The sequence below is a fragment of the Thermobia domestica genome, chromosome 9 (assembly GCF_964235325.1).
Source record: "Thermobia domestica chromosome 9, izTheDome1.hap1.1, whole genome shotgun sequence".
Lineage (NCBI taxonomy): Eukaryota > Metazoa > Arthropoda > Insecta > Zygentoma > Lepismatidae > Thermobia > Thermobia domestica.
In genome coordinates this window covers 90,799,367-90,824,048 of record NC_137462.1, presented here as the reverse complement: position 1 = coordinate 90,824,048, position 24,682 = coordinate 90,799,367, and the positions used below count along the sequence as shown (strand labels likewise).

General features: G+C 36.3%; 1 protein-coding gene across 2 annotated transcripts in view; it reads right to left on the bottom strand.

The window, feature by feature from the left end:
• The window catches only part of Ypel (Yippee-like), a 346,511-nt gene that overhangs the window by 12,859 nt on the left and 308,970 nt on the right, over positions 1-24,682 (bottom strand). The gene's annotated exons all lie outside the window — the stretch shown is intronic.

Sequence of the window (24,682 nt, the reverse complement as noted above, 5' to 3'; positions counted from 1 at the left end):
AGAATACTACAATCAAGTATACCTAATAAAATGATTTAAATATTGTGCGTAAGCATATGATAAGGCTTTCTCGGGGCAACAGTTCAACCGAATATAAAGGTGAGTGTTTCGCTTTCAAGCTGTAAAGGTACTTCATCTCTGGTACTGCAAGCACTTAGCAAAATGAAACCAAAGGTGTGTCATGTTTTCGTACTAATAAAAAACACTCGTACTCAATGCATTGATCGTTACAATTATTGATGACTCAGAAATTACAAGAAATAAATATAAAAAAAAAAATCACTTCCAGTTTTTGCTGCAAGTTCTCTACAAGTACGAAACGCGTCGGAAAGGCCCCTCCCACTGTAAGACCGGCCGTATATTGACCACAGGATAGGACAACCGTGCCGAGGTACAGTACAGAGGTTGTTCAGTCTACATTTGGCCAACTTCGATTTACTTAAACATTTAGAAGAATCCATGGCGCCAGGTCCATAAGTGCTCGATGTGTTTCCCTTGGTTCCTAACAATAGCCCGACAGCGTAATTTCCACTGTAATAGGCTTCTCTGAAGAACTGGGAGGGGAAGCTTGTCCCATTCCCCTTTGCATAGCTTTCCAAAGTCCTTCCACAGTTGTCACACGCCGTTTTCCCAAAGCCAGCTTCAGCAATCCAAATCCACAATAGTCCATAGGACTTGCATCTAGAGATTTAACAGATACCTCATTGAAAGGTATCACCTGCATAGCACTTGTCTCCTCCGTCTCCCTGTAGAATGCGAGGGACGATCGTGAGGTATGTGATGAGGCCTTGTCCTTGTGAATGCGCACCAGATTGGCGTCATGTCCGTACATTGTTGGAATCTCATGCTCGTAGATCGGCCGCATGATCTGCTCCTGAAAATACTGCGAATTTATTTTGCAGTTCTTCGCCACCCTACGAATCTTCAGTTTACCTCGGTAACAGTAGCCAGTAACGACCATGAACCCTTTTAGGAAGGATTCTTTACATACACGGATCCGCCTTCTGAAGTTCTTGGCGCCTTTCTCTCGGTACATGTTGGCTCTCGGTTTGCCGCAGTCGGAAAGGTAAATCCATGCTTCATCGAGCGTTACGACGTACATCCACCTTTGTTTTGCAAGATGCCGTTCGTACAGCTTCCGGGCGTTACACTTTCGTTCCTTTTGGTGGGCATCCGTGAGAAGATGGCCGCGAGCTTTCATGACTTTTTCCAGCTTGAGTTGATGGTGTAACGTCCGGTTCACAGTCCCCAAAGACACGTCAAGACTATTAGTCATATACCTTTGTGTTGGCGGATTTTCTTGCATTGCCATTTTGCGAAGTTTCCTCTGCATGGTGGAGATGGCCTTGGTGCATTCCCGCTTCCTAGGCAACTTCGTTGGTGATCCAAATGGTAGAGCTTCGTTGCTCTTGTACTTTTTAATAACATTTTATTCCACTTAAACTAATGTTGCAACATGCCCGTATCCAGAGGGGGTCTAGGGGGGGCCTAAATTTTGGCTGCACCCTAAAATTTTCACGGTAGGCTTGCAAACGAACTATAATATAGTTGGATCGGCCCCCCTAACTTCAGCCGGCCCCTACTACACTTTTGGGCTGGCTACAAACCTGTGTTGCGACCATTCTTCTTGCACTGTTTTCTAATGACAGAAACACTAAAGTGGGCGTCATAAAGAGCCACAACATAGCCTTCCCAAAACCGGCTTAGTTTGGGCGGCATTTTGGTCACAGAGCGGAAACCTTGTTTACACTTGGAAACAAATTTAACACAACACTCACAACAATGGTCCTGTTTTGTGTGTTATTGCCGTCCGCGCGGAAAAACAACTCCGTTCCCAAGAAGCCATTGCACAACACTGCAGGACGCCACGAGCCAGGTCGGGTGAGTCCATTCTGCCCGGGAGGGGGAAGGAACGAAATCGGCCAAACGTAGGCTGAACAACCTCTGTACTGTAAGCAGTGCAACAGACTCATCATATTCACTCGAGAACGTGCTAGGCAAAGAACTATCCAACGTTGTGGCTGAGGTAACAGTCGGTGCACTCAGGCCTCTCTCCGTATCTTCTTCGAAAGGAATACACAATAGCTTAATTACCACAGCTTTAGCGTCGATTCATAATCTAAACTAGTTTAAACAGTACCACTGGTTGGAAATTATAAACTACAGTGAAATTAATAAATTCTGGATGCAATCCGAATATCTAGGGGAAATCATTTAAAATCAGTTATGGTGTGAAAAAAAATACTTTTATGTAATAATAAAAAAAAAAGTAGGTCGAATGTATGTTTGAAATGTCATTTTACTATAAACACGTGAAAGTTGCAATTAACAACCTACAATTAGAATTAAGTAAGAATTTAAATTTAACGTTCATTCAAATTATTATTGATTTTATTTGCGAACGTAATTCCAGATATAGCTGAACGCCAGTTTACACTGAAATATCTAGCAAATCTAAGAGATATCATAAGGCAATAATAATAATAATAATAATAATAATAATAATAATAATAATAATAATAATATCGAACTAAACCATGTTCAAAATATATTACAGTACAACCCCTCAAATCCGAACACGTTCTCAGGAGGAAAAAAAAATAACTACAGCTGGAAAATGAAAAAAAAAATAATCACACAAATTTAGTTTTTTTTAAGGTTTTAACATTTTTAGATTTAATGCTTATTCTAAATCATTATCTAATTATATTCTTACAAGAAGACAGTTATAGATATGCGACAATTAGGCCTATTTTGGACATGAGTGTACACCCGCCAGTCAAAGTCTCTGCCCTTTCGACCACTGGGCCACCCTCTCTAACCTCAGTCGTTTTACCGCCAAATTCAGTGACGAAATAAGTACGTAATATTATTTCCCGGGTAATCCGAACAGGCTTCAGCCCCAATTAGTTCGGATTTGAGGGGTTGTCCTGTGTTTTACTTCTTCGTAAGCAGCAGTTTTACCTAGGTATTTTTGCTTTCACAAACCTTATTTTCTTTCTCTCCCTTGGATACGCAGAATACGCGAATATGAGCATCTCATTCTTTCTCAAGGTATGACAAAGTTTAAAATTATCAGGTACAAGTTTTTGCAGTCACCACAAAAATATAATTCTGAAAATAGCAACCCGAACGAGAAGTCTAATAAGTTTAAGTTTTCTGGGCTGATGCAGATTTCTGACACAACACAGAAAGACGATAGAAAATATATTATACATACGTATATAACGTGTGTTATAGAAACAAGTTTTCTGATAATGGCATTATTCGGTAAAATCCTACCTATGGATGACAGTACATGGTTTCCAAAGTAGGTGATAAAGAAAAAGAAACTGTAAATAATGGCAAATTGTCGTTACCTGTAATAAAAACCAATCAACTGAAAACTAAATTTAACTCTTATTTTCTTCCATACGAAGAAACCCTTTATGAAATATCCATTCAAGGCTCTCTCCCTTTCTTAATGGCTGTTTTTCTCTTTGCGTATTAAATTGTTAATTACAACACACACACACAAGCGTTATTATGATAACTTGCATAACTTGTTCAGGGAACAATAGCTTCATTACTTCCAGTAAAATTCTCGAAAAGGATTTTTCCAAGCAAAGAGAACATATACAGTTTAAACCAACGGGTTTTCCAAGAAATAAAGCTGTTACATGAAGGGATGAGGGGGAACTACAAGGAACAGAAGGAAAATCTCTTTTCACGAAAATCGATACAAATTCGAGGAAAATTGTGTCACGTGGTACTATTTCCAACTCTAGTAAATTTTATCTTTATGAAACGAGTTTCTTCCATCGTTGCAACTGCGTCTGATTTATTTCTACAGGTGTACTCAACTTTCAATAAATAATTAAACAGGGATTTTTTTTTTTTTTTAACGTCTCAAAAGGCTTTTCTTTGTCAGTCGTAATGCTATTTGAAAATAGATGTGTTTCGATGTGAACCAGTTTTTTTTTTTTTTTAATAACATTACTTTCCATTTTTTTAAAATTATTTATTAACTATTTATACATTAAATGAATGAAATGAAAATAATCAAATAAAAAATAATAATAAAAGAAAATTAAAGAAACTTTATGGTTACATCAGAAATTGAACTAAACTTACAGTACTGTACTGTTCTTCATAAACTAAATAAGAAGCATTTGCAGAAAACATAAATTTTCTATTATTGTGTTTTTCAGATGTAATGCATCACGGGCAGTAGCCAATGCTGTGCGATATTCCGCGCGGTGTTGCCGGATTTCGGACTCCCCTTTCCCTTCTCGCTCTTCCTCTAGTTGAGATTATTACACATACATTGGCAACAGTATTCACAATGTAAATAGGCCTATACTATTCCAGCAAACTCAAAGATTTTGGCTGTGTATCCTAGAAGTATATATAGCAACTGAATAACCTACCTATTAACTTATTCCAGTGGAACTGCTAAACGTTCGTCTATGTCAATTAATATTTCGCCATTGTCTGAATCTGACTCTTGTAAATTTTTTATTATGAGTTCCAAAAATTGTAAACACAAAAAATAATTCTTCGAGCTTCACTTCGTAGCACTTTTTTTTTTTTTTTTTTTAACAAAATTCCGCACTTGTACTCGGTTTCCTTAAAGACATTGTCAACTATAATTTTGGAGAACAAATGAACTACCACGAAAGAAAGCAACCTAGACACTGATGAATTCTGTTTATGCTAGAAGAAGAGAAGTTGCGTTCCTACACACACAATCAGCTCCTTTGCTTCCATGTCTGTTCCTATAATAACATACTCTTATACTTGATGTAGGTCTCACAACAACAATCCATCTGATTCGTAAGCAACACGATATGGTCGAGTTTGTTTTGGGTTACAATAATTTAAGACACCACTCAGACGCCTGGTGCTTTTGCATCCCTGCTAGAGGAGTAAAGAAGGAGTACGTAATTGGCCACACATACGTAAGGTATTGAAACGAAGAAAAAAAAAATCATACTGCGTTTCTTCTGTCAAATAGGGAAGAATCTTGCATGAAGGCAATTTCAAAACAATATTACAAATGTCCCATACCTTCTGTTCTTCCACATGAGCTCCCGCCGGGAATCGAATATTATATTATATATATATATATATATATATATATATATATATATATATATATATATATATATATATATATATATATATATGAATCAAATTGCAGAGGCTTGTTATTTAATTCGATCGCTTACTATTCTCAAGGGTGTAGAAACGGGGGAAAAGAGGGCCTTGACTTTCCAAACTATTTCCAGCCCCGAAATGAGGTTCATCTAGTATATGTTTAGTAAACTTATTTAATAGTTAATGCAAATGAGGAACGTTTATAATAAAATAAGATTTTTAAAAAAAGAAAAAAGAAAACATCATCAATACAGTTTCTGTACCTAATTACAAGGACGCTGATTTCTCTGTAAATTGGGGGGGGGGGGGTGCATTCAGATGCAGAAAGCATATATGATGATTTTAAGACAAATTGCATTCAAATTATGCCTAATATTGCACATTTACAAATAAAATGAGGGGCCCTGGCTCCCTCAGTCCCCCCAGGATCTCTCACTACTATATTATTGCATAATAATATCTGAGTTGATATTTTTTCGAGTTTTTTCCTTTTAGTATTTTAACCTACATAAACACAAAGTCGGATAAACAGACTGCTAGAAACAGCATTTGTTTTCTTATGAATAGCTTATTGATTTATCTCTTACAATCCGCTTTTCAACTTCAGTACTGTCAAGATCCGTCTTTTGTTAAGGTAGCATCGAGAAAACATAATATGTGTATAGTATACATGGTGAGTTAAAATGCTTTCATATTCTGAAAGAGGTCATTTGTTCTGTTTCTAATGTGTGAAAAGCTTTCCTCCCCCTGAAAGTAATGTTCTCCTAGAACAACCTGTTGGATACACCCCTGATTATCCTTTAATAAAAGTTGAATTTCCATTTCCAAATCGAAGAAAAATCCACTGGAAATTAGACGGGACTCAACGCTCGTTTTACTAATTGTTTTATATGGAAACCTTTCAAAGCGTGTATCATGACAACCAGTTGTCATAAAAAGATGTAGTTTTCACGTATGTGTTCGTAATTCTTTTCTCTACTTCGTAAAGTGAGCAGTTAATGTGCTAATACAATATTTCTAATAAGCGCCTCTGCTATTGTCAAGATTTGCAGTAGCGCGAGAAGTCAGCGTACAGAACTGCTTGTCGCGAATTGTCAACACCGCTCAAAGCCAATTGGACGCCGCGTAAAGCCAACTCAAGGCCATGCCGCTTCCCATCTGAAATCTGCTGTAGTATTTTCTTTCTTCAACGCCCTATTGCACTTTTCACTGATCAGACTCTTAAATGCTTTCCATCGCTTTATTTCCTTGAGCCTTTGCATTCTGGATGTTCCTTGATTGTATAATAGAGAATAGATATTCACTGTCACCGGTTCCAACCATATACGATGGACAATTTTTGACAAATTCACGACTCCGATGGAAGCTAAAAAAAAAAAAAAAAAAGTCTAGATTATGTCGTATTATGAAGTTTGCACCCCAAGCGGCTAGTTATATATTATGCTGAAAGTCAATGTGTCCACTTTGTGGTTTCTTGAAATAATGCCATATCATATTTGTGTATTTGAGGTGAACTTACACGCTTTAGTACGTTCTCCATCACTTCTTACTTGGTGAGTATTTAATAATAATATTTTTTTAAAGGAAAATTATAAAGTAATCCATATTACAATTACAGAAGTCAACTAATAGTATTTTTCAAGCCTTCTTACTGGCCAGAAAAATAAGAGCTGTTTTTATTACGTCCGAGTACTAATTCCTCTATTAGAGGAAAGATCTTCAAACCAACTACGAGTTCATTTAATATTGATAAGATACCAAATGGGCCAATTTTCGACACACGTACAAATAACAATAAGTGGCTGAAACGTAGTGACGACCTACTTCTATCCACAACAGCAGGGAACGTGTAAAAAATGTTTCTTCTGAACATGATGCAATTTGTACTCGATATTGCAAAAAGAAAAAAAAAGTCCTAACAATTGATTACCTTTTCTTTTTGAGGGAAAGTGGCTTTATTTTATTTCTGCATCTCGTCACACACAGTGTCACTATCATACAAATATTATATGACACAAAATAATATGCCATATTTTATACAAAAGCATAATTCGTAAATTGCATTTCAATGAGAATAATTATTTCCTGATATGATAAAAGTACCAACTACTCACATGTTGTAAATACAATACTTTCAACCACGGGTAAAAATGCGGGGGAACGCCATCCCCTCACCTTCAAAAAATTATATGGCGTCCCCCCCAGTTCCTGAAAAATTACAATGGGCAAAGATACGCAGGGGGACGGGTGACGTCATGCCACTATCTACCGTTCCCCCATTTTTTCAGATCCACTTTTACCCCTGCTTTCAACCATCTGACCAACTAGAAAATATTACACTTTCATCAATTTATATTTACATCTACTACAGTCTCCGATACGAATTTACTAGGGAGCTCCTCCGTGGCTAAGCGGTTAGCGTACGTGCCCTTGGCGCGGGAGACCCGGGTTCGACTCCCGGCGGGAGCTCATGTGGTTCGGATTCCACGTTAATCAGTAGGTCCACGTCTCACATAGCCTCGCTGCTGAAAGGGACGCTAAACTGAAATTCAACTCAACTCAACGAATTGATACGAATTATTTTACTAGGAATCGAACACAGTATTACAGTGTATATCTTTTGCATCCCAGTACGACGTAGTAAGAGTATTTTTGAATATTTTTATTTTTACCTTGCAATATTTGTTCCTGTTCCTCTTTATTGAAATACTTTTCTTATGACATTCACTTAACGCTTCATCGAAAGAATTACCTTCAAAGGTAGCAGTTTCCGTATTTTGATTTTAGAAATGTAAGAGGTACTCGTAATACTTTTAGGATCGCTCTACGAAGATTCGTAAGCAAATAATACGGAAGACGAATCTACTTAAAATAACAATATCTAGTTACCAGTGAAGTGTGAATGGAAGTGCAATGCATTTGTGTTATTATCCATGTGTAAGACTATTGAGAAACACGGGAAGTGGAAATGACCCGCTCTGCGTAAATTTAAGAGCACTTCCACATGACGTCATACTATTAGCATATGTAAGTCCTACTGGCAATAGTCTCTGGGTAACCTTCAATTTAAACACCACGAAATGCCAATAAATTACTTACAATACGATGGCAGACCGGTAGCAGTTTGCAAAGCAACTTGCTCTAACCTCAATACATTTATACACTTACAGACAGTTTCCTATATTCCAGTAGGGAAAATTCTGTCTACAGAGTAGTAAATAAAATATAACAGTAATAAGGAACCAGGATTTCATATATCAATTAAAATACAACGAAGTCTCTAATTCGACCCTGGACAATTCGAAACATTGGACAATTAGAACAAAAGTTCATTCGCCTTGAAAACTGCACTGAAAACAATGGTAAGAAAAATCGTGTGTAAATAGAACTTTTGAACCTCTGTTTGGGCAAATCAAAGTAATACAATACAAAAATGTTTTTAGAGTTGGAAGACCGTAATAGAAGAATGCAGTTGCAACTGGTTTTCTGTTATCCAGAGGCAGCCGCATGGAAGAGTGACACAGAAACACAATCTATCTGATTATGAAGACCAAGAGAAGATCGGTGAAGTAAAGAAACAGTCTGTACCAAACTAATTTGTAGCTTCCGAAATGACTGAAAATTTAAGATCTATTGAATGTATACCTAACGTTACTAAACAACATATTTCACACAATAAATGAAATGGAGAGTCTTGTTGGCCGTGCAAAATCAAATCAATCCCGACTAAGATCACGAATTTCTTTAAGTTAGATCAGATAATTAAGATTGTTCTCATGTATGTGGTATTGTACTAAGTATTTTTACTATGATACGAGTGGCTTAATTTGTCATCCAAATAATATGCTCTCTCAAAGGCATATTATTTTCCCCTTTATTTCAGGTATGCATACAGCATATTTTTGGGGTAATTCTAACTTTTTTCGTGTCCCCTTAGATTGCGAATTAAAAAGATTACGCTGTAGCTGCATATGCTACAACCACCTCCATGTCAGCGAAAAACTTAGATTGGTTATTTGGTGTTTAACGTATCTTTCAGTACCGGGGTTATAGGAGACTGGAAAATTGACGTGGAATCCGGACCACATGAATTCTCATGGGAACTGAAGCAATCTCTCGAGTGGATGGCGTGTATGCCCCGAAGAAGCTATATTGAACAATTTAGAATGACATACTCATAGTACGGTACTGCATGTCGTATTATGTTAGTGGACTTCGTGATAATTATGTTAATGTTTGTAAACGCTTCCCAAACTGCCACGCCCTCAACCTCAGATGAGAAGGTTAATGAGATCCAGTACATGATACAGAAGAATTCTTGAAGCCTGTACAACGGTTATCCCAACGAACACACACGTCAAAAACTACAACGAATAACAAGGTATTCTAAGTGCATTAACTGAAATAAGAATGATCTGCAGTTTTCTATTGATTACTGGAATTGGTTTCATCTTGAGGGTGTCTTGATCGAAAATTAACAATCACTCAAGTTAGATAACTTGAGGAAAAGCTACACATAATATTTGATTAAAATACTACAAAAAGAATTCGGGATAAATTAAACATTATACAGACGTTACTGTGGTGTAAGTAAGCTTCTCAAATTTGAGGTTGAAACGAGAGCAAAAAAAGATCAGTGACTAATTTTCAGTTAACACTTTATCCCCACAAAATGAATTTTACGGAAGACGTTCTTAATATCTTTTCCCACTTCCAGAATTTAGTCAAATCGACTTCTCGCATGGGATTTTCATATTATTATTGAGAACAACTTACGGAGTAAACCGCAGATGATGATAGGTGGATGGAAGTAAATATATAAAAGGCACATGTTCCGTTACTTTAGTTTGATATTTTTATCAATAACCTGTGGTTGACTTGTAAGATAAATGTCTTAGGTACGACGTAAGTAGTTATAAGAATTAGTGGGTTAATTGTAACCAAAATTTAAATTTGAACCAAAGGTGCTCATGGATTTTAAGAATAAAGTGTTCTCGGAGTTGAAATTAAGTTTAATTATTCCAAAGACTCAGCGATGGAATGAAGTTTATTTGTAAAGGTATTCCTGGGTGAAGGTGTTCCTGGGACACATTTAGATGTAGTATCTGCTGTCTCTAAATAAATGTTCGGCATTTCAAAGGAAATAGTAATATATTTAAAAATTGAATCCCCTATCCACTTCGAAGTGGAATTTATTTCTCATACATAAAATTATAAATTTACGCGATTCTTTGTTATTTCTTGAAAAGACATGCAATTTCTATAATATACTTCCCTACATTTCTTCTTAGAAGCAGATATTAAAAGAAAAAAAAATGAAATTCAATGATTGGTTGTATTTAGCGTCCTTTTTCAGTACAGTACTACATGAGAAGTCCTAATGTAAGTGAACCCTCAAACTGGACATTTTATGGATATACCTAGTTATATCATACATACCGTCACACAGTTTGGAGTGGCGCTGTAGGCATCCAGAGTGGCACAGTGCTGCCATCTGTGTATAAAGAGGAAGATGCATGTAGTGTGTGTTTGACTCTTCATGAGTTCTAATGGAGAGGGGCGATTACGAAAATCGTGTAGCAGTAATTGCACTACACAAGGTCGGGAAGACAGCAGGTGAGATTTTCAACCTCCTGAAACCTCTACAAATCAGCAAGAGATTCGTGTATCGCGCCATACAGCGATACACCGAGACTGGAACGGCAGCTGACCGCGCAAGAGTGGCAGACCACGAACAGTACGAACCCCGCAGGTCCAGAAAGCAGTCGCAGCAAGAATTCGAAGAAATCCTGTTCGAACACAAAGTGTGACGGCTGCTGAGATGAACATCAGCAGAAATTTCATGTCTCGTGTGCTCAGGAGTGACCTACATCTACGGACGTATAAGAGGCGGACTGGTCACTTTCTGACCCAAACATTAATGTCGCAGAGGGTCCTTAAATCAAAGAGATTGTTGCGGCGTTACGCCAACAATCTGCACAGAAAGATTCTGTTCATTGACGAAAAGGTGTATGCCACGTCATGTACTGCAGCTGCTGAGGCAGCTCCAAGGGTTCAGAGGGCACATCATCCTGCCTCAATGATGGTTTGGTGGGGAGTGAGCTACTCAGGCACAACCCAGCTGCATTTTTGCGAACAATGCGTTCCCGACATCTGCCAAGGTGTACCAGGACACAGTACTAACACCTATAGTGAAACCACTGTCTCCTACTATGTTCCCTGGAGAAAGGTGGACCTTCCAGTAGGATTCCGCTCTAGGCCACAACGCGAAAACAACCCAGGACTGGCTGGCACGGAACGTCCCCGACTTCATTTCTACCGCTGATTGGCTTTCTAGCAGCCCGGACCTTAACCAGTTGAACTACGAACTTTGGGCAGTCTTTCAGGCAAAGGTCTGCCATAAATAACATCCATCTGTTGACAGTCTGAAACAATCCTAGACCCGAGCAGTGAACAATTTTCCCATGGAAGTGGTGCGTAATGCCATTGACTAGTGGCCGGACAGTCTTCGTGCCTGCATCAAGGCAAAGGGGGGACATTTCGAAAAATGATTCGTGTGTCAGGTGTACAACATATCAATGTAAAACATGACCAAAATAAATTGCCTTGGTGTTAATACTCGCTGTATTATCCACATTCAAACTTGTGACAGTATTTATGATATAACTAGGTAAATTTCGAAAGCAGGATATTACAAATATTGTCTCCCTTTTTCTCTTTTATAAGAGCAAAATTTTTGAAATGCTAAAACACGTGTTCGCTTAGTTTTAATGCAGAGTTTATCTATTAAATGCCATATTTCCAACTTAAGCAAATCCTCACATTACGCAATATGAATATAAAATCGGAAAATTGACCGTCCCCACTTCCTTCTTCAGACGCAGAATTTTCTCAAAATTAATCATGTGTTTTCTTTGAATTTCACATCTTGAGTCATCACAATGGACATTTTATAAATATAATCCCGCAAAAAAAATATATTATTGAAATTGCCTTCTTTCGCGTTTGAGGGAAACTTTCGAAAATGCTTCATTTTATCTTATCTTTAGTGAAAAGTTTATATGTCGAGTTTCATCTCTAACTTCCCCGAGTCGTAGGATACTTTATTCTTAGCAAAATTTAAACCCCCACTCCCCTTACGAGTTTAAAGAAAATCTTTCTTATCCGTTACAAACAGATTATGCTGTCTAAATTTCACGTTTCCAGTTACAGGAGTTTCGCCTGGGCATTGATGAGTCAATCATTTTACTCTTTTATTTCGTATACAGATAAAGGAAAAATGACCTCAACAATTGACTATAATTGAAACAAAGCAACAAACTTGAGTCACATAAAACACTTTAATGCAAATGCGGTTATTAAAATATCGACTATTAGTGATCACAATTTTGTTCAGGAACATATTTAGAACAAGAATTTTAGGAATGATAAAAAAAAATGCATCAAAAGATAGTGCTCTTGGCCAATAATTAGTTTTTGGATCAGAGGCCACAACACTTTTGAACGGTCCCTAAATCGAGTTTTCGTATTTTCTACGGAATAAGTACATCATACTGAGTTAAGTGATAGTTTGGGTTTGGCTACATTGTATGTACTTCTCTAGATGTAAGGCGTACAAGAAAATTTTTTATTGAAATATATATATTTTTTTGATCCAATAAAGCAAAGGAAAACTCAATTCTTACCATGCTTCTATTAAATTACTTTTCTGTTTGTTCGAGATAACTCTTGTAACTTAAGTTTCACGAAATTTCCTAATCATTAGAACTATGAAATGTATAGATAGTAAATCTGATGACAAACAATGCTATATAATTTCCACTGCAGTTCATTTCTTTACAGCAAAATTTGTTAGTTACAAATCGAGCATCTGCTGCTTATACAACCCGAACCGTCACCGAACTTTGGTTGGTTGCAGACGAATAGGAGTTACGTTGACTTCATATGGACAAGAGATTTAGCAAATAAATTTACTACGTATTATTTCAATAGACGGCAAAGCAAGTGTTGGTTTGACTTTTATGTGATGCATCTAATGGAAAAGTTAGGAACTAAAGCTTTTCACAATTTTTTTTTTTTTTTAAGTTATTTCGATGAATATCTTCGTAAATACAGACAACCAGGGTTTATTAATTATATAATTACATAGAGTACTACTATATCATCTCTTCTTAAGATTCAACCAGTTCTTGACTGAATACAATAACAATAATAATCGAAAAAATCTGTAAAAATAATGTTTTTATAAGGTGTACAAATTGTATTTTACACATTTTTCGACTGTCTGTGAACTTCCTAATCTAATTTAGCAATAATTTTTATACATCTTCCATTTTCTCATTATGAGCTAACTGCAAAACTTGAATACGTTATCGGAACTGATTCACTGTGCTACTTTTCTAAATTAGGGTCTCAGCAGATTAGTTGGAATCTCTCCAAAACATAACTTCTGGTCTGGGTACGTGCCTCGTTCCAATTCAGTTTTGAAAGTTTCGCTCTCGAGAATGCATAGGCTTTAAAGGCAACCTTCTCATTAATCTTGTGTGTTATCCTACGATGTCAACACCAAACAAAAGCGAGGAATTGAACACAAACGTTTTGTACTCAGGCAATGTTCGAACACTATTTTATATATCACTTCGCACGTTTCAATTCGTAGATTTGTATTTTCCTTATAAGTTTATATAATAATTATTTGTATGAAAATCTCTCTTAATTACCAGAAGAAAAAAATCACTAACCTCACATTTGACGAACTACTGTGTATGCTTACCATGTCTATAACTACTATCCTCCTTTGTACGATAGAGACGATGAAAAAAAAAAAAAACTTTATTTTACCACGATATAATCCAACTACGACAAAAAGAAAAGTCTTTTTTGAACCACTTCTTTATAAATAGAACGAATATTAGTGTGACATTTGCAGGCTCAATTACAGAATCTATTCTATTCACCCAGTTGTCCTGGTTTGCCACCATGTGAGGCCACCATGCAAGAAGAGCGTGGGTAAGGTAACTAGGAGCGGGGTAGGGAAGGGATTAATCAATCACAAGTAGTAATATCATGTATTCAATCAAGTAATTATAGCTTTCTTAAGATCACTTACAAGATAGAAGGACAATGGCTTATACTTATCAAAAACCCAGGCCCTTAACAGACGGAAACCGCAGTAAGGATTACATAACTCTTAAAACAAATCGGTCATAAAACTTGTATGATACCTAAATTCCTTTGGACACACGCACTGCAGTGCTGAACATTTGTTGAAAAGAATGATATAAAAATTAACGTATACGACTAAACATGCATACATCATTTATCAGACACGTCACAATAAATGGACATGACAAAAATGCATGGCATTACGTCGCATTGTCAGGTATTCACCGAAGACATAACTTGACTGCTATTATCTCTTCACGTGAGCACCGATATAACCAAGGACTAGGTTATATGAAGCCATAGCTTCTCAATCTAACCTCTTGTCATATTAATAATTTCTAAGTGGATTGCATAATCCAACATAAAACTCAAAACAAGAAGAAATAAGAACACTGTGACTTTACAGGAGTATTAAGAAAAATGCATCTAGGAATCTAACATTTTTTTCACGCAAGACTAAAATCTTTCATTCGAAAGGCAGAAAATAATTCCACTCAATTATGTGGCATCACTTGCTGCAGTCGTTCGAAAATAGCATAAGCATAGAACTATTATTATTATTATTATTATTATTATTATTATTATTATTATTATTATGTTGAAATATAGTAGTTTTCTTGTTACTAGGGTTACGCTAGTAAGCCTTACAAGATTCTAGTGCTAGTACGTACGTACGTTGCTCCACACAATAAGTCTGGAATAAAAGCGCATTTTTTTTTTTTGTGCTAGATAGCTAGAGGGATTATATCAGCCGAGTTCGTTAATGGAGTCAATTCACTGACACCTTTACGGGTAACTATGATTTTAACGGTGGCCATTAATATTCCATTCATTTATAAATGTATGTTTTGAATAACGCTAATATGAAATTCCAAAATAACGTATAAGTGTTACGGTTTGCATAAACATCTAGGCAAAAAATATTTAGATAATCTTTATTATAAAGCCAAGCCCATTCATATATGTACGTTATGTGATTCCCTTAACTGTCTTCACCAGAGTTTATTTTAAGCTGCGTGAACTTCAAATACACATTTTAGACAAGTAAAATTGCGGTTTAATCTAGAAGTTAATTGTAATAAAAGATATTTTTATTGTTTCTGGTACTATTGAGTGTCCTGAATAACATATCAAAAGTCTATCAAAATCTGATTATGGGAAAGCCGCCATTTTGGGCCGCCATCTTGGATATTTTCATAAACCATTTTGATACACTTTTTTTGTAATATCTTCGCAATGAATCAAGCTAGAGACTTGGTTCTTGTCCCAAATCGAAGCTAATAAACAACACAATCACAAAATTGTACAATTGTTATAATTGTATGCAGAATTATTTAAATATGGTTATTGTTAGGCTGAAAACATTGTTGAGTTGGTCTTATTTTGTCACTTCCGAGGTTAATAACTATGAAATTCTCAGGGATACTGGAAAACACCCCGAAATAAAATTAATAGATCTCAATCTTACCTTTCCATCGACACCAAAATTGTTTACCTACGTCTGAAAGTAAGGGAGCTACGTGGTTTTATGTGATGCATAGTGTTGTATTTTTGTGTCATTCACATACGCAGTTTAGATACTGTGGTTAGACATCAAAACAAGAAAGAAGTTGGCCGAATCAACAAATGACACTTGGATTTCTGGGTAAAAAAGTAACTATCATTCCACTTAAATAAGACCGATTTTCATCAAGTTGGTGTCAAAGTAAAGGTCATAAGCTATACCTAGATAGATGAAAGAGAGAAACATTGATATACACGTGTGTAATTAAATATATGTTTTGAATTGAGTTGATTTTAACGTTCAGCAGCGAGGATATATGAGACGGGATCTACTGATTAATGTGGAATTCTAACCACATTAGTGATGAGCGCAAGAGTCTTGGTCTTGCAGTTTTTGCAAGAGTCTTGCATGCAAGACCAAGACCATACCTGCAAGACCAAGACTCCTGTGGAAGTCTTGCACAAGTACCGGCTCAGTGGTTGAGCGTTCACCTTTGGCTGGGGTACCTGATTCGATCCCAGCTTGCACCATGTGAGCTTTCTTGGTGAATCGAGACCGTGTGCGTAGGTTTTCTCGGGGTTTTTCCCCTTCCTCCTACGTCCTTCATTTCACCATTTCATTCATTTCTCATCATTACCATCTCTCTCAGCCTTGGTGCATAATCGTGGCACGTGAAACTACATATTACATCATTTCAAAACATATTAGTAGTGTTCTTCTAAAACTAAAGAGAAATGTAGTATTGAACATCGGTAATTCCGTAGACCATAGGTGCCGACTACATGGGTATGCCCTTGGCTCGAAGGATCAAGCATCCGTTAGAAATTTTTAATGTGTGCTCAAAAAGTTAATATCAAAATAACATTTTCATGACATTGACAAAAACTTGTGTATGTGGCCGCAAGTTTGATTTCATGGGCGGATGCTTATACGTTGAATAATTGTTTATCAATATAACTTTTAGCCTCCTCAGGTATATGGCACACGAAGATTGAGCGATATAACATTATAAAATGATAAATAATCCATATTCACAAGTGAGAGTGATTTTGTACAGTTATTTGAGTGAGTTTGGAGTTTGATGCTGTGTTTTTGTATTTCTAATATAGGTCAAAAGTATTTGTATAAGTTGAGTTTACACAAAAGACATGGACAGTTGAGTCCTTTTCAGTTTTTAACTTACTCAAGTTATTCTAAAATATTAAGAGGTTTGATTGTAATCGTTATTATTTTAATTTTTCTCTCTTTTTTGACCAATATTGTTAACATATCATCATCATAATTATTCTGCCATTATTGGCAGGTCACTTGTTGCAACTCAGAAGCTTCGATATACTGTGGTCCTCTGCTAGTCTCTTCGTCTTTACATAGCAATTTTCTGTTTTAATACCTTCCTTCAACTAGTCTCCTTTGCCCCCTCCCTCTCTTTCCTTTCACCGGTATGTCCCTCATAATAAAGCTCCTCCTCAGGCAATGTCCCAACCAGTACTTTTCTCTCCTCTGACTTACATCTAAAATTCTTCTTTCATGCCCTACTGCTACTATTTCTAACACCTTCTCATTCGTTTTCCGTTCAACCCAGCTAATTCTCACCTTTTATCGAAAGCCTCCATATTTTTTTCATCGCTTTTGCGTAATGTCCGTGTTTCTGTTCCATAGAGTACATATTGGAATCAGTAAAATAAAATCTCAATATGTAATTGGAAGTTTGTTCAATACAAAGATTAGCTAATCTTAGTTGAAAATAATATATTATTTATATATATATATATATATATATATATATATATATATATATATATATATATATATATATATATATATATATATATATATATATATATGACGCCTTTAGAGTGTAAAAATAATCCAGCAATTTATGGTATTTCAGTAATCTGTGCCTTCTCGATTTTGTTTCATGTGTCTCCCCAATTTGGGAACCAGTAGAGTATTGAATCTGTTTTAAAAATATATATATAAAAAGATTACGAAACGTTGTAATTTATCTTATAGTGAAGCGTGGGACCCATTGGAAAAATAATAAAGGTCATCACCTATGTTGTATACTATCATCATACTTACACGAAGGTAAACTATATTTTACTGAGAAACATACATTGTATTTCCGTTACTATTGGCGCAATGTAGAATTTATCCAGAGTAAAATTTACGTATGAAAAGCAAAAGATTTCTTAAAAGCAAAACTTGCAAGACTCTTGCAGCAAGACCAAGACCAAGACTGGGTGTGCAAGACCAAGACTAAGACCACCCGGGTCTTGGTCTTGCATTTGCTCATCACTAAACCACATGATCTCCCGCATGATAACAGTTAATTTTTTATTATTTTTTTTTTTTTGTCTCACAAAATGCGAAAAACATAAAAATTGACTGTTATCATTTTCTTGTAGAAAGTATATTGCGCTACGAAACACATTAATCCAACGATAACTTACGTTTATCAAGGCCACCAACATTATCACTATTAATGAATAATTTATATACAGAATTTTTTGTAAACATACAAAGTTGTTGTAACAAATGTAGACGAACAACGAGAAAGCTTTCTTATTTAACTTCGAAATATGTTCTAATAAACGGTTTTTCTGGTTGATTTGAAATGAACCAAAAATTACAAAAGTAACTCAGTGAACACCAAGAAGAACAGTGAAATATTCATACACTCTTTTCATAATTTATCACGATCGAAAAGGAAAAAGCACAATCAAGCAAAATTATCTTTCTTCAATCACAATGCACGAAGCAGCAGGTGAAGCACTGACAAGAGATTTAGTCATCATCGCTTTCAGGTTCCACTTCTGTCGCATCTATTACATTATGACATGTGATTCCATGCGATGTGATTCAGAGCAGGCACTTGAGCAGTTAGGGCCATGTTTCTTGCAGTTGAATTACATGGTAGGACACAGAGTTGTAGAGCAGCCACATTTTATGAACTTCAACAACTGGTCAGGTGCGGGAAGCTGAGCCATCCTCACTGGTGACAATGTCCATCACGGAGTTCCTAACCCCATTGGAGCAGATCGAGGTCATTGGAAAGCCAGGTCTGAATCTGAAGATATACACGTAGAAAGTGATAGTAGCAGGCATCTTCAGTAAGCGCCAGTACTTCAGACGTCACTTGAGCTGTCGATTTAACTATTTTGGAAATAAACTTGTGTTAGCGAATGTCGTTGAAAGTTTGACCAATTAGACCCACATACATATAGACACGCCATAGCTGCATTACCAGAAGTCTTGATTTTTCTTGTGTTCTCCCTGCAGTTCTGAAGATTGCGTCCTGTTGTTGGAAACACGCGTTCTTCCGTAAGAATAGAAGGAATCTCGTTTCCCTAACCCATATGCAGTGTTTGGATGTAGTGTCATATCCCAGTAGTGCATGAGCGAAGAGTATGTGTGAGCACACGGCATCACCCAGTGTTTGATTGCCCTAATGTCGTAGACCATCACACTTTTGTTACTTTTCTTTGGTTCAAAATACAGGAAGACATCACTGAGTTTGTTGTCGAAACAGTGGATTAACAGGACTAGAAGGTCAGCGCCTTCACCAATAACTGCTGTCGGACACGTCTGCGATCTTTCAATGCCTTGTTTTACAATCAGGACATCTGCGTCACCAGGAGCATGTTTGATACCATACCGAGCTTCCGTAAACTTCTCAACCAACAGTGTTACAAAAGTCTGTTCTCTGTTGCTGCTCAAGAATATGTTCTTGGAGATGGCAAGAACCGTCGACTGAGCTACATGCACCTGCGGTCCCTCAAGACCTCTGTTGCATTTGCTGACTCAGACTTTGTTGATAAGTGTTGTCCTTGGTAGGCATCAAATATAATAGTTGCGTGTCCGAACTTTGACTTAAGAGCCTGCCTTACTAAAAATTATACAAATTTTGCCATTTTTCTTTTGCTTGTTTATTCATAAGTGAAAGGAGATAACAAAATGGAACTTACCACAATCATAGATAATGCTATTCTACAACAGAAAATATGAACCTGAAGAATGTTCAGTGTTGCTATCCATAGAAATTACAGGGTTGCCAGAATAACAATTCCCCTAAAAATATAAGTTAAGGCAGCGACTAGAAGAACGAACTCAACTGCATCCGAAGAACGAATTAAAAAGGAAGCATTTAATTTGCCGTTTGCAAATTCATTTCCCAATTTCCTGTTCTTCCAGCTTTAATAAATGATTTCAGGATATCCATTATTTCAATGTACACCATCCACGTTGCGGCAGTTCTGCTGGTTTTCAGTTCCTTTTTAAAAAAAAAAAATAAAAATAAAAAAAAGCATGCTAATTACGTCACTAGAAATTTCGGAAGTCAACATTTTTTCTTTGAGAAGTAGTTCAAATGTTAATCGTACTATGGTTATATACATGCTTTCAGGTTCTGAGTTTACTGTTTTCTTAGCTAGAACAGTATTAAGAACTGATGACACCAGTATGTGGCCACGAATAGCTCTGGCAATTGCTTTGAGCGACAGCATATGCTTCGCTGTGTTTCCTGCATACGTAACCTCCAAAATTTCAGCCAAACCTGATCATGCCATGACAAAACCAATGCACCCAAGGAAAATCATAATCGTGTACAGAGTTCCTAGTCTAACGATACATTTCTTTAACCTACTACCTTGTGGTTCGTTGCTCACGATTCCAACTGCTTTCAAGTAAAACGACTGATCAAAGATTACTAAGGAAACTTGGTTGTAACGTGTTGCATATTTTGCTATAAATAACAGCGTTGACAGAATGCAAGACCCATTGGTTGTTTTCATGTCGACAATAGGAGGAAAACAACAGATGATACAATATGATGTTCACCCTTGTGAACCAGTTGCTCACGCTCTGCCAGTCAGGTACACTTCGCTTTAGAAGATGTGAAATGTTTTTTGTTGAATCATGGTATTCCGCACCTCTGATTGGTTTGTATTTTATAAACCGCAGTTCACTGGCCTGTGAGCGATAATGAGTGATGGGAATGATGAAAATGATGAAGAGCTTTGATGGAAATCGGTCTTATGGAAGCGGAATGATAGTTACGTTTTTATCCAGCAATCCAAAGTGTCATTTGTTGTTTCGTCCAACTTCTTTCTTGTTTTGATGTCTAACCACAGTACCTGAATTGCGTAACGATTGGGGGCATGGTACCACAAGGGCGATTGGGAAGACGATACGACTATTTAGGAGGCATTTGAGATTTCATGATCTGTTACTGTTTTTTTATTATTTATTATTATTGGATGAAAGCCATTATGCATTTTACAAATTATCCAAAGTATATACGAGGTGGCTAATGTAAGAAATTATAAAATCAAAATTTCCTTTCACTTATATTTTATCGCGCTATCATTTACTGGAAATGTCAAGAATGTTGCTGTAATGTTCGCATGAACATAAATCACAGACCATTGTGAAACTTTCCTGTGTATGGCTAAGTCTTATGCAACATAGTACTAATATTTAAGTTAGTAGGGGGAAACGGGACGAAGAAAAGTAAAACGGAAAATTTCCGGAACTCGTGCAAACATATGGAACTTTTCCTTAATTCTGCGCCAATCGGTTAACGCCATACACCCATCATGTCGAATATATCGACACTCCATTCGTCAAACTGTATTGTGCCATCTGGTTTTGTGTTGGAACGAAGTGACACTCACATTAGCAAACTGTCGTCGTGGTATGATTAAGTGTTCGAATGCAAATAATTACTTGAAAATTTGTGGAATACGTGGATTTAAATAGAAAAGTTTGTATTCATCTTACTAGCGAAGGTTGTAAAGAACAATTCTACTAGACTCGTCCTTGAGAACAAAAATTCTGGCGATATCCATGAGTTTATATTATCCCAACATCTAGGATCACGCCATCTCCCAAAAGAAATATGACTGGAAATAATAAAAGTTGTATTAAAAAAGAAAAAAAGCACGGTTTTGTCTCCGCGCAACCTTCCAAAAACTATCTCACAACCTTCAAATGTAGCGCATGTTTTCTCCAAATTTCTAGGCTGGCCTTGCAAAGGATCGATAGCAGTTACGTCACAACACAGCTGAGCTTTCTGTGCTCTTCCAAATATGCGGCAGCCAGCAACAAAGCTCTTCTGCGAATTGGACAAAGAGAGGGAGGGAAAGAACAGACAAAAATCGAATAAGTTGTTTGTTCGTTTTCTTTGATATGCGTTCCTGTCCCACACACAATGTCCTGATAGGAATTTATTCTAATACAGTGCTATTATTCTAACGTTAAAACACATACGAGTCAAACAACTGAAGCCAATATCAACAGGGTCTGTTATTCTGAAGAGTGAAACTACAATCCTCAATACCTTAGTCAAATGTTCATAAAATCAGTTTTCCGATAGAAACTTCAACTAATAATTGAAAAAAAGAAAAAAAAAGAGCAATCCAGTTTTAAGATACGAATGTAGTTAATGATCATAAATATAAAAATAAACCAAGAGGTGGAGAAAAATATGTGCATGCTCAAGTGTATACTTTTTTCTTCGTATCGTAGTTTTTAACAGAAAAGTGACAACTCAAAAATGACCCTTTGGCCCTAAGCGCTAGGAGAGTTCTGTATAAAAAGATCACAGATGAAGGTACACAACTCCCCCTCCCCCCCCTCCAACCAGAAAGCAACTCTGCCATTCGTCTGAAAAGTTAAATTTTAGTTGTGTAACTTTTCTATTAAATCTATGATTCCATCTACGATAGTCAAGGCTACTAGAAGTGATGATACAACGACGCTGAATTCTGGTACTTCTTCCCGCTCCCCTCTATACTATTGCATGAAATAACTACGAGCTACATGTGACCACACTTCAAGGTGCACACCGAAGCGAAAAAGTTTCTACTTCATTAAAACAAATATGCGAAGTCAACTTATTCGCGAACTCGTCGCGGTCTTATGTTCTTATGTATAGTTGCCTTCTTGGTACCTACTCCTTCTGAGAAGCTATTGAAGTTCTATTGAACAGTCTATAGGACTTCCATCCTGTTTCTCCGAAATGTCTTTCATACCATCAAAATTTCTTCTATATATACAATGTTTCCTTATATTCCGGAAAGAGAAACTTGCATTTGGGTACAGACCAAGGGAATAGGAAGGTGTTATTAGTGTTTGGCATAATTTAAGCTCTAACATCGCGACGGTACATTAAAATACACGTGGACAATGAAAATATATTCCAGTCAGAATGATCAACAGTAACAAGCTTAATCTTCCTCGCTGGACTACTGGCTAGATTTTGTGCCTTTAGTATATCAACCCTCCGATACACGAACTTTCAATAAAATGCAAATATGGATCATAGTACAATTTCACATAGTGGATCAAATGTTTATTTCTTTTTATTCTGGTACAACATGATGGGTGGTGAACTGTTGCTCCCAGAGAACATACTACTTATCTAGAAATTGGAAAGCGGAGCAGCTTTAACTCAACTTCTGAGCTTACGCAGTTGTCAGGACGTACAATTTGATTGACTAAGTTTCACTGTGTTGCGATACATGTTACGATGTGTAAGCTTACGAAATAGTTTAATTCATACACATGACTGTTATAATTTTGAAAAAAGGAAAACTATTCTTCTAGAAGTTTTATTACGATTTTTTATGTGAAAAATTTTGCCTTTAGCTTGAAGAACAGCTGGATAGATAACTAGAGATTTCGTTTTATTCAGTTCTTTAATCCATTTATAAATTACCGCTTCGAGTTGACAGAAGATAAATTTAACGTAACTGAAATAACCTCAATTTCAACTAAACTTTATTCTAGAACGTTGGTTTCCATAAACTTAACTTCTAAATGATATTTCAACAACTGGAATGTTTGAACCATTTGTAAATAAATAAATAATAATAATAAATAAAATATATTGCATGCTATAAATGGGTATCTCATGAAGATTCAGTCTCCCAATCTTAGTTGTCTACAATGGACCTTTGTGCATTCTAGTACCATAGTTTTTTTTTTTTTTTTTTTTTTTTTTAACACACACACAATTGTATATGCCTATCTGTACTTGTATGACAACGATTTTTGATCCATATACAGGATATTTATTATAAACTCTCTGCGTTGTTTCCCAAAGATGTATTTCAAAGAAAATTCCCATAAAGTAGATGGCTAATGAGCTATTCAAGGAGGATATTAAAAAAAAAAAAAAAAAATCTACTCAATCTTCTATAATACTAGTGTAAGCACTTTCATGTAGTGTAGAACTGAGTGCCCAACATTTGTGACGTCATAAACTGCGCACCCGAACCTCTGGACAAGAAAAGTTTTGGAAACAGTTATTTTGTTAAGAGCATTTTGCAGATACTATCAGGTTTACTTTTAATTTTTTTTTAAAATATATTTTTCACTAAGATTCTTCGCTAAGCGCATCCCACGTTTTTTTAAAATTTAGTAGGATTAGATGGGCACGTCATGTAGCCAGAATGGAAGAAAGTAGGAACGTTTTCAAAGTTACTCCAAAGGAAATCCAATCGGGAAACTAACATTAGGAAGACCTAGGCGCAGATGGGAGGACAATATTAAGATAGATCTCGTACAAACAGGAGTACAAAGTACGTAGAAACTGGATAAAGTTGGCTAAGGACAGAAGTCGATGGAGAGCTTAAGTGAACGTGGCATTGAACCTTTGGGTTCCATAGGGTTACCGTGAGAGATGTTAGTGAATAATTGAATGATAATGGAGAATATAAATAATATATCAAGTAAACTAAACACTATTAAATAAACTAACAACAGCTTCGAGACCTTTTCATATTGGCAAGAAATTTGGGCGCGCAATTTATGACGTCATAATTGTTGGGCACTCCAATTTATACACTATACGGAGAGTTTTGGAAACTA